The following is an 18,398-nucleotide window of genomic DNA, read 5'->3' as shown; positions in this document are numbered from 1 at the left end:
GATCTCCTTGCAGTCCAAGGGACTCTCTCAAGACTCTTCTCCAACACCACAGTTCAAAAGCATCAATTCTTCAGTGCTCAGCTTTCTTTACAGTCCAACTCTCACATCCATACATCACCACTGGAAAAACCATAGCTTCGACTAGACAGACATTTGTTGGCAAAGTAATGTCTCTGCTTTTTAATATGCTGTCTAGGTTGATCAGAGCTTTCCTTCCAAGGAGCAAGCGTCTTTTAATTTCATGGCTGCAGTCACCATCTGCAGTGATTTTGGAGCCCAAAGATATAAAGTTTGTCACTGTTTCCATTGTTTCCCCATCTATTTGCCATGAAATGATGGGCCCAGATGCCATGATCTTAGTTTTCTGAATGTTGAGTTTTAAGCCAACTTTTTCACTCTCCTCTTTCACGTTCATCAGAGGCTCTTTAGTTCTTTTTCGCTTTCTGCCATAAGGGTAGTGTCATCTGCATATGTGAGGTTACTGAAATTTCTCCTGGCAGTCTTGATTCCAGCTTGTGCTTCATCCAGCCCTGCATTTCATATGATGTACTGTGCATATAAGTTAAATAAGCAGGGTGAAAATATGTAGCCTTGACGTACTCCTTTCCCAATTTGGAACCAGTCTGTTGTTCCATGTCCAGCTCTAACTGTTGCTTCTTGACCTGATGTTGCTCCATAGTACCACGATAAAAATAGCCTGACCGCTATACTCTTTAACTCTGGTTTTAGCTTGGAACTCATCCTCAGAATACAGGCCTCATTAGGTCACACTGAAGGTAAAACCACTGGTTAGGCACCAACTGCCTGCTTCCAATTAGCACATGGTACCAGCCATCCTAGACATTTACCAGATAATTTACATTTACTAGATAATCATTCCTCAAACACCCAATCACTACATCAACTGTTCACGTATTAGTCACCTGTGGAATTCCATAGTTACTGACGAAAAATAGTTAACTGGAGTTGAGATATGGTCTTTGTATCTAAGAAAGGCAAGAAAGGAAACTATGAAATGAGTCAAAAGATGAGAAAGGAATCCAATATAAAGATGATAAATGACATTTGCCTGCGCAAATGTCTTCTTAGAGGGGCATCTGAATGACAACAAATGTACAAATGTGGTTTCTAGAGCCACATTTCTTCTAAACAGCTCTCGGGTTGATCACATGGTAACAACTGTGATGTTTGCTAACATTTAAAAATTCAGACTTAAATTGAAGAAAGTAGGGAAAACCACTTGTCCATTCAGGTATGACCTAGATCAAATCCCTTATGAGTATACAGTAGAAGTGACAAATAGATTTAAGGGGCGAGATCTGATAGACAGAGGGCCTGATGAACTATGGACAGAGGTTCGTGACACTGTACAGGAGACAGGGATCAAGACCATCCCCATGGAAAAGAAATGCAAAAAAACAAAATGGCTGTCTGAGGAGGCCTTACAGACAGCTGGGAAGAGAAGAGAAGCGAAAAGCAAAGGAGAAAAGAAAAGATATTCTCATCTGAATGCAGAGTTCCAAAGAAGAGCAAGGAGAGATAAGAAAGCCTTCCTCAGCGATCAGTGCAAACAAATAGAGGAAAACAACAGATTGGGAAAGACTAGAGACCTCTTCAAGAAAATTAGAGATACCAAAGGAACATTTCATGCAAAGATAGGCTCGATAAAGGACAGAAATGGTATGGACCTAACAGAAGCAGAAGATATTAAGAAGAGGTGGCAAGAATACACAGAAGAACTGTACAAAAAAGATCTTCATGACCCAGATAATCACGATGGTGTGATCACTCACCTAGAGCCAGACATCCTGGAATGTGAAGTCAAGTGGGCCTTAGAAAGTATCACTAAGAACAAAGCTAGTGGAGGTGATGGAATTCCAGTTGAGCTATTTCAGATCCTGAAAGATGATGCTGTGAAAGTGCTGCACTCGATATGCCAGCAAATTTGGAAAACTCAGCAGTAGCCACAGGACTGGAAAAGGTCAGTTTTCATTCCAATCCCAAAGAAAGGCAATGCCAAAGAATGCTCAAACTACCGCACAATTGCACTCATCTCACATGCTAGCAAAGTAATGCTCAAAATTCTCCAAGCCAAGCTTCAGCAATACGTGAACCATGAACTTCCAGATGTTCAAGCTGGTTTTAGAAAAGGCAGAGGAACCAGAGAGCAAATTGCCAACATCCGATGGATCATCGAAAAAGCAAGAGAGTTCCAAAAAAACATCTATTTCAGCTTTATTGACTATGCCAAAGCCTTTGACTGTGTGGATCACAATAAACGGTGGAAAATTCTAAAAGGGATGGGAATACCAGACCATCTGACCTGTCTCTTGAGAAACCTGTATGCAGGTCAGGAAGCAACAGTTAGAACTGGACATGGAACAACAGACTGGTTCCAAATAGGAAAAGGAGTACGTCAAGGCTGTATATTGTCACCCTGCTTATTCAACTTATATGCAGAGTACATCATGAGAAATGCTGGGCTGGAAGAAGCACAAGCTGGAATCAAGATTGCCGGGAGAAATATCAATAACCTCAGATATGCAGATGACACCACCCCTATGGCAGAAAGTGAAGAACTAAAGAGCCTCTTGGTGAAAGTGAAAGAGGAGAGTGAAAAAGTCGGCTTAAAGCTCAATGTTCAGAAAACTAAGATCATGGCATCTGGTCCCATCACTTCATGGGAAATAGATGGGGAAACAGTGGAAACAGTGTCAGACTTTATTTTTTTGGGTTCCAAAATCACCGCTGATGGTGATTGCAGCCATGAAATTAAAAAACGCTTACTCCTTGGAAGGAAGGTTATGGCCAACCTAGATAGCATATTTAAAAGCAGAGACATTACTTTGTCAACAAAGGTCCGCCTAGTCAAGGCTATGGTTTTTCCAGTAGTCATGTATGTATGTGAGAGTTGGACGGTGAAGAAAGCTGAGCGCCGCAGAATTGATGCTTTTGAACTGTGGTGTTGGAGAAGACTCTTGAGAGTCCCCTGGACTGCAAGGAGATCCAATCAATCCATCCTAAAGGAGATCAGTCCTGGGTGTTCATTGGAAGGACTGATGTTGAAGCTGAAACTCCAATACTTTGGCCACCTCATGCGAAGAGTTGACTCACTGGAAAAGACCCTAATGCTGGGTAGGATTGGGGGCAGGAGGAGAAGAGGACGACAGAGAATGATATGGTTGGATGGCATCACTGAATCGATGGACATGGGTTTGGGTAGACTCCAGGAGTTGGTGATGGACAGAGAGGACTGGCGTGCTGCAATCATGGGGTCGAAAAGAGTCAGACACGACTGAGTGACTGAACTGCACTGAACTGAAATGTTTGCTAATTCTTAAAAAGAAATCCAAATTCATTAAGGCCACATTTATCATTTTTTTCCAGAGATCCATGATGGAAGCTGATTGCTAAAGCTTAGTAGATAAGAAAATGAAGAGGGACAGTAAAAAGATCTGTATAATAAAAGAATATCTTTTTTCAATCACATCAGTAAGCTGGCCAGAGAAGTAAGACCGCTAAAGCTTCCTTTCCCGCTGCCAAATTCAAAAACATTACAGTTATCCTGTAAAGTTTAGAAAATATGGAGTAGCATCGAGAGAAAAAGTCCCCTAGCACCCCACCAGCTGCTGCTTCCCGGGTGGCTCAGTGGTAAAGAATCCTCCTGCCAATGTAAGAGACTCTGGTTTGACCCATCTTGGGAAGATCTCCTGGAAAAAGAAATGGCAACCCACTCCAGTATTGTTGCCTGGGAAATCCCATGGACAGAGAAGCCTGGGAGGCTACAGTTCATGGGGATCCCAAAAGAGCTGAACACAACTTAGAGACACAATCCCTCTACCTAAATTGGTATTTTGGAATATATCCTTTCAGTGGTCTATATAAGCATGTAGATGGCACACATACATAAATACATGCATGTTCATAGTACACATATCCAACTTTTAAACAAAACTGAGTCATAATGTACATCCTAATTTGCAAACTATTCCACTAAACACTTTTTCATATAAATCTTCCCTCATCAAATGCATTAAAAGAGCTGCAATTCAATGGCAGTACTATCAATACTGTGGCAGTATTACCACTGACACACCAGCTATTTCACATAACCCATAAACTATTTATTGCCTACGACTTCAATCTGTCAAAAATCTGGTGCTATGCTGCAGAAGGGTTGCAGAAAGGTTGAGACTCTCTGTTAAAACCTATTTAATTGCCAGATATGTCTTTCATTGATAATTTGTCAGTTTAAACTCTCATGGTTGGACATTTAGTTTGCTTCCAACAGTTCACTATTATAAACAATATTGGGATAATAAACAGAATATGCAGCTAAAATTCAGCTCCTGAGAATAAACTCCCAGAAGTGGAACAACAGATCAAAGACTATGCAAAAAGATATTATACGTGTGTGTGTGTGTGTGTGTGTGTGTGTGAAAAGTTAAAGTATTAGTCACTCAGTGTCCACCTCTTTGCAACCCCATGGACTGCAGCCCAAGTGCCTCTGTCCACAGAGTTCTCCAGGCAAGAACACTGGAGTGGGTTGCCATGCCCTTCTCCAGGGGATCTCCCTGACCCAGGGATTGAACCTGCTTCTCTGGCATTGCAGAAAGGTTCTTTATCAGCTGAGTCACCACATAAAATCAATCTGAATTCAAAAAAAGTAGTGTCAACTTACATACTGGGAGTGTATTGGGAGAGTGCATTTCTCCCAACATCACCTGGTAATATTTGTCAACTAATTCAATTTCTTAAAAAAAACAAAACCCAACACCTTACCAAAAGTACTTTTAGACATTATATTTTAGGAAAAATATCAAACTGCCAAAGGAGGATGGAAAACATGAGAGACCATTTGCTTCATTATAAATTGCATCAAAAGGTTGACAAGTCCAACAATTTTGGCTCCAAGAATTTCAAGACAGTACTGTTAAATGATGGGGGTGGGGTGCAGAGTAGGGGACAGAAAGAGATTAATCATGTTTCAATAATATCTAAATTCCCCTGATTTATTCTTTCAAAAGAAAATGAACCTTTCCCCATGTCCCATACACACTCAAAAAAGATAAAGTCCATCTAATGAATAACAGTCTAATGATAATAAGAGATCTAATGAATAATAGTCCCCTTATTAAAAGCTTAGCATTGGGGGTTGAAGGGTCTGACCCATGGACTTGAACCTGAGTGAATCACATGCCCAGGGAGCAAGAAGTTCATTCAAAATGGAACTAAGGTGCACTTGAAATGGTTAATAGTCTGGATTCAGACCACAGACTTAATATATGGCCTTTTAGCTTCAGACTGGATCAAAGGCTTGCAGGAGAGACTCATCTGCTCCCACAGCATCCAGGTTCTTCATCAGGTGGCCACTCAATTTTCTTCACTAGAAGATCCAACTCCCTCCCTCTTAGTCATGTACATTGGGTAGGGCTGGTAATGAACCATGTGACTCAAGCCCATCAAAGTCTCCCTATGCCCTTGGCTTTCAACAACTGGGTCAGGAATATGCAGGAGACCTAAGTCAGACAAAGTGACTCTTAGCACTAAAAGCAAGGGAGGTTGGAGCTGCTTCGGTCTTCTTATCAGAAAGAGCACCAAAGAAAATAATAATGCCTATCCAAGGGTCACTGTGAGGGTTAAACTGTCTCTTCTTATCAGATGGGTCACAATTTAAATGCATATAAGACACAAGAATAAAGCCAGTGCCAAGAGACAAAATCAGTTTTAAAGGCATTATTTGAACCCAGAATCCAACTGTACCTAAAGTCAGATCAAAGCCTGAACCTCACAGTTGTATGAGCCAATTAATTCTCCTTTAGCATAAGTCAGATGCCAGTTTTCCTGTCACAATAGAAACAGTCCTGACCAAGACACAACTATGTCACTCAGATCTACTTACAGAGCAAAGAAACAGAAGATCTGATACCATGGTCAGAGACCAACTTAGCAGGCCACAATTTCAACCAAATATATCAAGAGACTTCTTCGTTGAACACGAGGACCAATGATCCCAAACTTTAGCAAATTGTAAAATTTCACGACAACTGAGTGGACCATGAGGATGCTATTTGAAAGATGATATGACCAAGAGAAAAAGAATCTTTCTTGCAATTCTTACCATCTTAAGCCTCCTTCAAGCAAAAGTACCACAGAGCACTTTCAGCTGCTTTATTCTATTGTGTATACTTCTGTCATCTTCACATTTCCAAGGAAGAACATCCTCCTAGCACTCAGACACCATGTGAATGACTGCAAAGTAAAAACTCCTGCAAGTCTTTCTCTATGCAATAACATGATCAGTCTTCTGACTAACATAGGCTACTGTATCTAAACCACATCCTATGAAAGACCATACCTGACCAGAACTTTGCTACTCTCTTGGTTTCAATTACTATTATTGAAACAATTTCTCTTCGGTGTCAAGTACTAAAAAGTCTATCTAGAAAGTATTTAGGTTTTGAAGACAGTGATAGGAAATGCTCACGTTAGTGTGTCTTTATTGGAAATATATTCCCTGTAGGTTGAAACCTGAGGCCCCAACGTTTGGACCTTTTTTTTTCTGGCAAGTTACTTATTTCACAAATGTGCACTCATATGGCATGAGACCAAAGGGTACATTAATGAGGGTAAAGATAAGCAGATAATTAAATTAAAAAAATATAAGGGACTGGAATGCGAAAGTAAGAAGTCAAGAGATCCCTGGAGTAACAGGCAAGTTTTTTCTTGGAGTACAAAATAAAGCAGGGCAAAGGCTAACAGAGTTTTGGTAGAGAAGGCACTGGTCATGGCAAACACCCTCTTCCAGCAACACAAGAGACGACTCTACACATGGACGTCACCAGATGGTCAATATCGAAATCAGATTGATTATATTCTTTGCAGTCAAAGATGGAGAAGCTCTATACACTCAGCAAAAACAAGACCAGGAGCTGACTGTGGTTCAGATCAAGAACTCCTTATTGCCAAATTCAGACTTGAAAAAAGTAGGGAAAACCACTAGACCATTCAGGTATGACCTAAATCAAATCCGTTATGATTATACAGTGGAAGTGACAAATAGATTCAAGGGATTAGATCTGATAGACATACTGCCTGTAGAACTATGGAGAGAGGTTCAGGAGGCAGTGGTCAAGACCATCCCCTAGAAGAAGAAATGCAAAAAGGCAAAATGGTTGTCTGAGGAGGCCTTACAAATAGCTGAGAAAAGAAGGGAAGTGAAAGGCAAAGGAGAAAAGGAAAGATATACCCATTTGAATGCAGAGTTCCTAAGAATAGCAAGGAGATAAGAAAGGCTTCCTAAGTGAACAATGCAAAGAAATAGAGGAAAGCAACAGGATCGGAAAGACTAGAGATCTCTTCAAGAAAATCAGAGATACCACGGGAATATTTCATGCAAAAATGGGCACAATAAAGGACAGAAATGGTATGGCCCTAACAGAAGCAGAAGATATTAAGAAGAGGTGGCAAGAATACACAGAACTATACAAAAAAGATCTTCATGACCCAGATAACCATATTAATGTGATGACTCACCTAGAGCCAGACATCCTGGAGTGTGAAGTCAAGGGGGCCTTAGGAAGCATCACTATGAACAAAGCGAGTGGAGGTGATGGAATTACAGCTGAGCTATGTAAAATCAAAAAGATGATGCTATTAAAGTGCTGCACTCAATATGCCAGCAAATTTGGAAAACTCAACTGTGGCCACAGGACTGGAAAAGGTCAGTTTTCATTCCTATCCCAAAGAAGTACAGTGCCAAAGAATGTTCACCCTACTGCATGATTGCATTCATTGTACATGCTAGTAAGGTAATGCTCAAAATTCTCCAAGCAAGGCTTCAACAGTACATGAAACAAGAACTTCCAGATGTACAAGTTGGATTTAGAGAAGGCAGAGGACCCAGAGATCAAATTGTCAACATCTGTTGGATCATAGAAAAAGCAAGAGAATTCCAGAAAAAACATCTAATTCTGCTTCACTGACTATGCTAAAGTCCTTGACTATGGATCACAACAAACTGAGGAAAATTCTTCAAGAGATGGGAATAACAGACCACCTTACCTGCTTCCTGAGAAACCTGTATGCAGTCCAAGAATGGACTGGTTCCAAACTGGGAAAGGAGTACATCAAGGTTTATATTGTCGCCAGGCTTATTTAGCTTATATGCAGAGTACATCATGAGAAATGCGGGGCTGGATGAAGCACAAGCTGGAATCAAGACTGCCAAGAGAAATATCAATAACCTCAGATATGCAGATGATACCACCCTTATGGCAGAAAGCCAAGAGGAACTGAAGAGCCTCTGATGAAAGTGAAAGAGGAGAGTGAAAAAGGTGGCTTAAAACCCAACATTCAGAAAACTAAGATCATGGCATCTGGTCCCATCATTTCATGGCAAATAGATGGGGAAACAACGGAAACAGTGACAGACTTTATTTTCTTGGGCTCCAAAATCATTGCAAATAGTGACTGCAGCCATGCAATTAAAAGATGCTTGCTCCTTGGAAGAAAAGCTATGACAAACCTAGACAGCATATTAAAAAGCAGAGACATTACTTTGCTGACAAAGGTCTGTCTAGTCAAAGCTGTGGTTTTTCCAGTTGCTGTGTACAGATGTGAGAGTTGGATAAAAGGCTGAGCACCAAAGAATTAATGCTTTTGAACTGTAGTGATGGAGCTTTTTGAGAGTCCCTTGGATTGCAAGGAGATCAAACCAGTCAATCCTAAAGGAAATCAGTCCTGAATATTCGTTGGAAGGAGTAATGCTGAAGCTGAAGTTCCAATACTTTGGCCACCTGATGAGAAGAGCTGACCCACTGGAAAAGACCCTGATGTTGGGAAAGACTGAAGGCAGGAGGAGAAGGGTATGACAGAGGAGGAGATGGTTGGATGGCAACACAAACTCAATGGACATGAGTTGGAGCAAGCTCTGTGAGATAGTGAAGGGCAGGCAAGTGTGGCATGCTGTAGACCATGGGGTCACAAAGAGTTGGATAGACTGAGCAACTGAACTGAACTGAATGGTCATTTGCAATGCTCTCTATTAAAACTCTGCCTAGCACAGGGGATCCTCCACCATGGCAGTGGCAGTGCTGTGGGCAGGCTGGTGCCGCTGCCCACAGAGATATTTTGGCAGCAGAGTCCATCTCCTGTCCAGCCACAATCTAGGGACGCTACTCCACGGTGCCTACCAGCTGCCCCAGCTGAGAGAAAAGCTAACCCTGTCCAAATCCTATACCTCTGGAAACAGAAAAGGGTTTCTCTCCGGTTTGCTCGATAACATCAAAGAGGAATTACCCAAAAACAAAGAAATGAAAGAAAGTATAAAAAAGTTCCGAAACAAGGCCAAGAAGCTGGAAGAGTCCGATGTGTTCCAGGAAGCTAGGAGCAAATACAGAACCACTGAACTGAAAACCCAGCTGATGAGCAAGGTGATCCGGAAGAAGCTAGGGGAGAGATCATGGGCACTGTCAAGGAGAGTCTTGACGAAGTCAGTAAAAGTGACCTTGGCAGAAATATCAAGGAGGGTGTGGAAGAAGCAGCCAAGAACGCCAAGCAGTCTGCTGAGTTGGTGTCCAAAGGCTGGGAGAAGCTCGGCTGGACCACTGCCTTTCAAAGCCCTCTCCCAGGGCATGGAGTCTGTCAAGGAGATTGACGAGCATCCTGGGACAGACCCAGCCCTACCAGCGGCCTGAGTGGCCCTGGAAAAGGAAGGAGTTCAACAGAGAGAAATTCAAGGAAGAGAAAATGTTTGAGGGCAACAAGGAGGCGCTGGGGGTCGTGCTGCACAAGGACTCCAAGTGGTACTAGCAGTGGAAAGACTTCAGGGACAACAATGTGGTGTTCAATTGGCTCTTCGAGATGAAGATGAAATATGATGAGAGGGACAACGCCTTCATCTGGGCGTCCCGCCTGCTGACAGACAAGATCACAGACTTGCTGGGGGGGCCTGTTCTCAAAGATGGAGATGTCAGAGGTGCTCACAGAGATCCTGCGTGTGGACCCCACCATCGATAAGGACTGCTTCCTGCAGCACTGCGAGAACGACATCATCCCCAATATCCTGGAGGCCATGATTTCCCAGGAGCTTGACATTCTCAAAGATTGGTGCTATGAAGCTATCTACAGCCAACTGGCCAACCTGATCCAGCAGGCCAAAGGTCTGGGCCTTCAGTTCCACTCCTGCATCATGGACATTGACAGCACTGATATGGCCATGGGCACGATGATGGAACAGGGGCCTGTGCTGATAATCACCTTCTAGGCCCAGATGGTGATGGTGATCAAGAACCCCAAAGGCGAGGTGGTCAAGGGCAACCCAGAGAAGGTACTGCAAATGCTGTACATGTGGAAGCTCTGCTGAGACAAGGACAAACTAAATCCCTATGTGGCCTGGCGGCTCCTGGACATCTCAGCCTCCAGCACAGAGCAGGTCCTCTGAGCACAGCGGCCATGCCTGGTCCCTCTGGGACTGACCCTCACTGAGGACACATGGGGGACTGGCATCCACCTGCAGCAGCCAGACCTCTGGGGACAGGACTGTCAGCTCTGCCCCCATTCTGCCAGGCCGGCTGCAACACCAGATGGATGGGTGGGGAGGGGAGGGGGCTGCATCAGCCCCCGGCCCCCTGGCAGGTTTCTGGCTGGAGGGCTTCAGACCAGGCACTCCTTCCCAGGACCGAGCAGTGGGGCCTGGGCCCACTGGCCACATCAGTGATACCATTTTAGCTCATTAAAAAAACAAACAACAAAAAAAAACAGTGCCCTTGTTATCCTGTATAGAAGCAGAAATTTTTAAATAATAAATCACCAAAGTGCAAAAAAAACCAAAAGCCTCTGTCCTAGCAAGTAGGCCTTACTTTCAAAAAAAAAGCAGTGGCGCACAGGCTGTTGTTGTCATCACCTTTGAAAAGTTGAAGATAGCTTTGGATTCCAGAATAAAATGTACATACATATACAAGCTCATACTCAAATTTTGTATCCCAGGATTGAGGGGTCCATGAAATCACAACTTTTCTGAATTGCCTGAGGGTTTTACCTGCACTGCAACCACATTCATTTCTCTAACTCAAAACCAACTGCATATATTTCAACTCCTACAGCTGCTCTTCTGGAAAGGACATGATATGCTCTGGATGCAGAATGATAGGGTCTGTACAGCCCAGCTCTATTCACTTTCCACACATACTTATTCACCCTGCATCTCTGTTTTCTCACCTGAAAATTGGGACAAAGGGTCACTGTGAAGAATAAATGGCTCCTTCGTATCAGAGGGTTTCAGTTCAAATGCTGAGATGTATTCCTTGTCCAACCAATCTAAAGTACCATCTCCCTCTGATCCAGCACACTATTTTATTTCTTTAGCAAATACCACTCTCTGAAATTCTTGTTAACTTATTTATTGTCCACTCCCTTTGCTAGAATGCAATTTCCAGAAGAGTGGAAATTATTTTATTCAGCATTTTGTCCTGGACACCTAAGCTTTATCATGTAAGTAAATGTTTTGATAAATATCTATTGAATAATAATCTCTGATATTTATTGAGCACTCTGTACAAGGTACTAGTCTATGCACTTAAATGTATTAACTCACGATTGAATAAATGGTGAGTACGACATGCTTAGCACTGTCCCTAGCAGAGTTAGTATTCAATAGATGATAGCTATTTATAACAATTCTATGATGTTATCAAATACTCAACAGTCAAGGTACTGGAGCCATTAGGATGTAGAGTAGGCCTTAATTTCACTACTTAAGAGCTGGTTCCTAAGATCCAATTCCTGGACACCTTGCCTCTCAACACCCCACTACCCTCAAAGAGTAAACAGGAAATTGTCTCATTGTTCCAAATTATTCCCTACCTCATCAGTTAGCCAGATATTGTGATACAAACACAGATTCTCAGTCAGCAGTATATAGTCCCATTTCTCCTTACTCCACAAGTTAATTTTCACCTCAAATATAGCAAAAGCCAAAATCTGAAGCTAAAATTGGGAGGTTCACACTGTAATACCTCTTTTTGACCTGAAACTTAGTCCCCTGGAAAAAATCCACATAAAAATGGAAATCACTCCTGCCTGTCCTTCAAGCAAGGGTGAAAGTCCAGACAGTTTATTCAAGCCATAGCCATGCAGCACTGTAGGAAGCTCCAAGGGTTCTCCAAGCAATGAAAAACCTGGTGCTGGTCCGAACTGCTTCTTCTTTCTCTATCACAATAAACAAAAGAATGACTTTTAAGGTGTCTAGAGATGTAAGGGCAAAAGCTAGCAGCTTGTTTGCATGCTATATAATGAACATGAAGAACTCACAGCCAGTTTTACACTTCTTAAGATATTTTTTCCACTGTAGTAGTTTTAAAAATTTGCTTGATGACAGATTAGCTTTTGATTCTGAGGAATGAAGCAAATACCTGCAAAGAGGATAAGGGATGTGGACCATCAAGGCCCTGCATCTCTTTAGAACCACTGGGGACAATAGACTATGTTTCATATAGCTGCCAAGTAAAGGCCAAAACCTAAAGTCCTAATCAGGGCCTTCACAGCCAGATGTACTTGCCAAGAAAGCAAAGGGCAGCTTCCACTTCTGCTGGCTGGCAGACCAGCCCACACATTCTGCCTACCCATGTGAAACAGTCAGCTCTTGCTCTCCCCACCCTTAGGCCTAGTATTTGGGGTAGTGACACCGGTGACTTTTCCAGGAGAGTATTTTCTAAAAACAGAACTTCCACCTTTAGGTTTAAAACTGAAAAGAAAAATATCCAGAATTAGAAGTCTGTTTAATACAATACATTGAAAATTATAAGTTTAAGTGCTGGTAGTTGGGGATAGGGATCACATTACCACATGACTTCTCAGCAAGTCATAAAAAATAGTACAGGCTTGTTTAACAGCAGGCATCTACCAGTAATAGAGCTAAGAAGTCCATGTGCCAGACGAAGGAAAACTAAACTAAACTGACACTCCTCCTGCATTTGTTTCAGCAGTGATGGGACTGACACAAATGAACTGCAGCAGCATTTAAAAGACAGAATCATTAATAAACCTTTTTTGGAGGCTAGTTGAAGAAATATTTGAAACCCTGAATTGACTCATTTTTCAGAAGTTAAATCAGTTTAACAGAGGGAAAAAACCCTCTAAACGACAATACATCACTAATTGAAACATTACAGGATTCCTAACAGCCATTCTTGATTAGCATACCTATGTGTCAAAAGCAAAAACCAAGTGCTAGCATTCAACAGCAAGTTGCTGTTAAATCAGTCTGGTGGAACTATATGAGAACAACAAAAATTAATCTTCAGGCCTAGATGGATACTGTCTGGATAATAAGATGATAAAGACCTCCTCAAAGGGCTTCTGGGTACCATAAATTATATAACAAATATACTTCTGCTGGGCAGCCAGGATTAACTCCTATTCACTCAGCATGGGCTAATCAAAATGGAAGCATTATTATCCACCACTGCTCTGAAAAAGACACAGCATGTTGCTCACTGCACATCAGTTTGCTGACATCACTATTCATTATAAGAGAAGTCACTTAAATACTTTGTTAAACTTAAATACAACTTTTGTACTTGTTTCTTACAGGTCAAAAAGAGAAAAAACAGAAAAAGAAAACATTTCATTAACTCCTTCCTCAGTAATTTCTTCTGACTGAATATTTTTTATTGAACCGTGAACTTCCAGATGTTCTAGCTAGTTTTAGAAAAGGCAGAGGAACCAGAGATCAAATTGCCAACACCCCCTGGATCATCGAAAAAGCAAGAGAGTTCCAGAAAAACATCTATATCTGCTTTATTGACTATGCCAAAGCCTTTGACTGTGTGGATCACAATAAACTGTGGAAAATTCTGAAAGAGATGGGAATACCAGACCACCTGACCTGCCTCTTGAGAAACCTGTATGCAGGTCAGGAAGCAACAGTTAGAACTGGACATGGAACAACAGACTGGTTCCAAATAGGAAAAGGAGTATGTCAAGGCTGTATATTGTCACCCTACTTATTTAACTCATATGCAGAGTACATCATGAGAAACTCTGGGCTGGAGGAAGCACAAGCTGGAATCAAGATTTCTGGGAGAAATATCAATAACCTCAGATATGCAGATGACACCACCCTTATGGCAGAAAGCGAAGAAGAACTAAAGAGCCTCTTGATGAAAGTGAAAGAGGAGTGTGAAAAAGTTGGCTTAAAGCTCAACATTCAGAAAACTAAGATCATGGCATCTGGTCCCATCGCTTCATGGCAAATAGATGGGGAAACAGTGGAAACAGTGTCAGACTTTATTTTTGGGGGCTCCAAAATCACTGCAGATGGTGACTGCAGCCACGAAATTAAAAGACGCTTACTCCTTGGAAGGAAAGTTATGACCAACCTAAACAGCATATAAAAAAACAGAGACATTACTTTGCCAACAAAGGTCCATCTAGTCAAGGCTATGGTTTTTCCAGTAGTCATGTATGGATGTGAAAGTTGGACTGTGAAGAAAGCTGAGTGCCAAAGAATTGATGCTTTTGAACTGTGGTGTTGGAAAGACTCTTGAGAGTCCCTTGACTGCAAGGAGATCCAACCAGTCCATCCTAAAGGAGATCAGCCCTGGGTGTTCATTGGAAGGACTGACGTTGAAGATGAAACTACAATACTTTGGCCACCTCATGCGAAGAGTTGACTCACTGGAAAAGACCCTGATGCTGGGAAGGATTGGGGGGAGGAGGAGAAGGGGACGACAGAGGATGAGATGGCTGGATGGCATCACTGACTCAATGGACATGAGTTTGGGTAAACTCCAGGCGTTGGTGATGGACAGGGAGGCCTGCCGTGCTGCGATTCATGGGGTTGCAAAGAGTTAGACATTACTGAGTGACTGAACTGACTGATGATGACCCTCTATTACAATAAACAATTATTTCCACTATACATATTCAAGTCTTGAATGCATTCTACATTTTACCCCTATGGAACATATACACTCATGGCTCTCAAGGAGATAGCAAAAAAATGACAAGATGTTTGTCAAAAATGACAGAAAAGATGTTACTGTTTTAGTGACCACATCTTGGATTAAAGTTCCAAGAAGGCAGGAAGTGTATATGGTAACATGGAAAGGGCTAACTGGCATCTAACAAACACTTTCTAAATTCAAATCCATGTTCTAGTCTTTGTCAAAGTTAAGGATAATGTTTCTCAAGCCTACTGTTTTAAAATATGGACTTCCCTGGTGGTACAGTGGATAGACATCCGCCTGCCAATGCAGGGGACATGGGTTTGATCCTTGATATTGGAAGATTCCACATGCTGTGGAGCAACTAAAGCCTGTTGCACCATAACTACTGAGCCAGTATGCACAACAGCTGGCGCCCACACTCTTTAAAGCCCGTGAGCCACAACGATTGAGTTCGTGTGCCACAATTACTGCAGCCCAGGCACCTAGAGCTCCACAAGAGGAGCCACTGCAGTGAGAAGCCCGCGCACCACAACAGACAGCAGCCCCCACTTGCCACAACTAGAGAAAGCCTGCGCACAGCAACCAAGACCCAGGGCAACCAAAAATAAGTAAACACATTAATGCAGTTTAAACTGACTCTTTCAAAAAAGTATAGTAGAATACAGTCATTTTTTTCTTTAGTACATGTAAGTCTTTCAGTTACTGTAAAATGAGAGCTTGAACTAAATCAGTGTCTTTGCAACTTGAATTGCAACATTCAGTGAGAAACAAGTTACATCCTGACCAAATGCACATATATACACACACACATACAACTTACGAAGCAATATTTACTCTCACTTCGATGATGAACTCTAATTTATGCTGCTGCTTTTTTTAACTTGGTTTTTAATTGTTGGTTATAATCCACCAAGTAAATAATCACAGGTGGCTCAGTGGTAAAGAATCTCCCTGCCAATGCAGGAGATTCAGGAGACTCAGGTTTGACTCCTGTGTTGGGATAATCCCCTGGAGAAGGAAATGGCACCCCACTCCAGTATTCTTGCCTGGGAAATCCCATGGCCATCTTTTCCCTTGCCATGGTGACCAAGACAATACAGATGGTACAACATACGATGGTGGAACCCACATCAGCTTGGGGCTCTGAGCAACTTCTGGAGTGGAGCACCTTTTAGCCTAAAACCCATGTGGGACATGCAAGCAATAAACTTTTCGACAGATTATGCCAAACTTTGTTAAGCTCTAACTCCTGAATATCTATCTATCCCTCCTCAGTAATTTTACAGTTCAGGCCTCTGCCATCTTTACTGCAGTATTCTCACAGTTTACCTACTTCTGGGACTGCTCCCTTCAATCTCTCTTCCACACTGCCACTGGAGTGATCTTTTTAACACACACATAGCCCATGTCAATATGCCATGCCTCGCCTCAAAATTATTTAATAGCTCCCCTTCACCTACAAATCCAACTTTAATAAGGTATCCAAGGCTCTTTTGAATTTGGCCTCCATTACTGCCATTCTCCTGTTCTCATTCTGCATCCCTCACGCATACTGAGACATCTGCCACTTCCCAAGAAGTCATCGCCTCTCAATCTGCTGTAGTTTTACACACACTGTTACTTGTGTTTGGAATGCCGCCTCACTCTCTAGTCTTGGTATTTCAATCCCAGCTCAGATTTTACTTCTTATAGGACTCCTCTCCTGATTCCTTCAAGGTGACCCAGAGCCTCTCTGTCCCTTCACACCTTCACTTGTTTTTACATCTGTTTTCTTACCATAAAGCTTTTAAAAACAAGGTCCACAAAAGACACTCAAATTTACTAGAATGAAAATCTGGCAGCATATATTTTCCCTGAAGCACTATGCACCCAATCCTAGAGTTGACCATTAAGAAAAATTCAGGCTACACATACTTCACTTTGAATATAACAATGAAAGAATCAAGTTTGGAGGCCAAGTCTTAACAAGACTAGTTTTTAGCTTCATAAGTTCTCTATGAAAGACCCATATTCCATCTGGGAAAGCTGGTTCCCTGCTCATGTATGTCTAAGTTGAAAACCACATAGACTGGCTCTTCTTAGAAAACAGTTTGTATTTGTTTGGAAATCTTGAGTAAAAACAACCTTCAAGTGTGTTTTTAAAGGTTTTGTCCTGTTAAACCACTATTATAATCTTTTGCTTAAGCTGCCTGAGTCAAGGTACTAATGCTGGAGACATTCAGAACTTGGTGTTGAGTGAATCAATTTAAGTACTGTATGCAAATAGTAAAGTTTCAAATCAGAAAAAGGAGGAGCTTAGAGGCCAAACTGCCCAGAGGGAAGGAAAAACTTTGCTTCCAAATGGGGAAAAGGCAACTGTAAAAGATTTTTACCTGTTGCTTAACTTTTTATTATCTCTTTCTGCTAGGCCACAGAATAGTTGTGAGCTGGAAACTTAGAAAAGCAAATGCTCTAATAAATTAAGCAATTCTGGTTCTCTAATAGGAAGGTTTAAAGTCAAGGGTTAAAAAATCTCTGAGTACACTTTTTTTTTTTTACTTCAACTTACCATGAAAGTTCAAGTTTCAGCATCCTAAAAGGGCTTTATTTTAGAAGTGAAAAGGCTCCCAATGAATAAAAGGTTAGTCTACCAAGAGAAAACCAAAGTGGCTCTGGAAACATGTAAGAATGGCCTGAATAGGGTTTTGAACTCTACCACTATGTTTGCACATCTTTCATTCTGACTCAGTATTAAATTTATCTTTTAAAATGTGTGGTCCTGAGTACTTCTTACACTCCATAGATGGAGATTATACTATCATGGAGATAACTATTTGTATGGTTAGGAAAGAAGAGTATTTTATGTGCCTTTCATCTTTAAAAGCCCAACTCATTCAGCTGCCCACAAGAGACCTGAACCAAGACTTACTGATCCAGTGGCAATTTCCCAAGAAGAGAAGGTATTAACCACCTCACTCTAGGTTTGCAAATTCTAGTTTATAGACCAAGGGTAAAAGTCACAATCCCTACACATCTCCTTTCAGAATTTCTCCAGACTCATCAGCAACTATCTGTAAATAATGACTAGCTTTTGCACCTAGGGAAATAGTTGTTTTTCAGTTGCTAAGTCGTGAGTGACTCTTTGTGACCCCATGGACTGCACCATGCCAGGAGTTCACTATCTCCCAGGGTTTGCTCAAATTCATATCCACTGAGTTGGTGATGCCATCCAACCACCTCATCCCTCTGCCACCCCTTTCTCCTCTGTCTTCAATCTTTTCCAGCATCAGGCTCTTTTCCAACGAGTCAGCTCTTTGCATCAGATGGCCAAAGTACTGGAGCTTCAGCCTCAGCATCATTCCTTGCAAAGAATACTCAGGGTTAATTTCCTTTACAATTGACTGGTTTCATCTCCTTGCAGTCCAAGGGACTCTCAGGAACTTTCTCTCCAGCACCACAATTCGAAAG

At 41.8% G+C, this 18,398-nt stretch overlaps 1 protein-coding gene and 1 pseudogene across 9 annotated transcripts in view; one reads left to right on the top strand and one right to left on the bottom strand.

The window, feature by feature from the left end:
- The window catches only part of DCUN1D3 (defective in cullin neddylation 1 domain containing 3), a 52,976-nt gene that overhangs the window by 18,640 nt on the left and 15,938 nt on the right, over positions 1–18,398 (bottom strand). The gene's annotated exons all lie outside the window — the stretch shown is intronic.
- LOC145531649 (mitochondrial import inner membrane translocase subunit TIM44 pseudogene) lies at positions 9,081–10,444 on the top strand (annotated as a pseudogene).

Source organism: Giraffa tippelskirchi, chromosome 13 (assembly GCF_054371585.1).
Source record: "Giraffa tippelskirchi isolate mGirTip1 chromosome 13, T2T-mGirTip1v1.2.pri, whole genome shotgun sequence".
NCBI classification, from domain to species: Eukaryota; Metazoa; Chordata; class Mammalia; order Artiodactyla; family Giraffidae; genus Giraffa; species Giraffa tippelskirchi.
The sequence above is the reverse complement of the archived record's forward strand: the minus strand, read 5'-3'. Positions and strand labels throughout refer to the sequence as shown.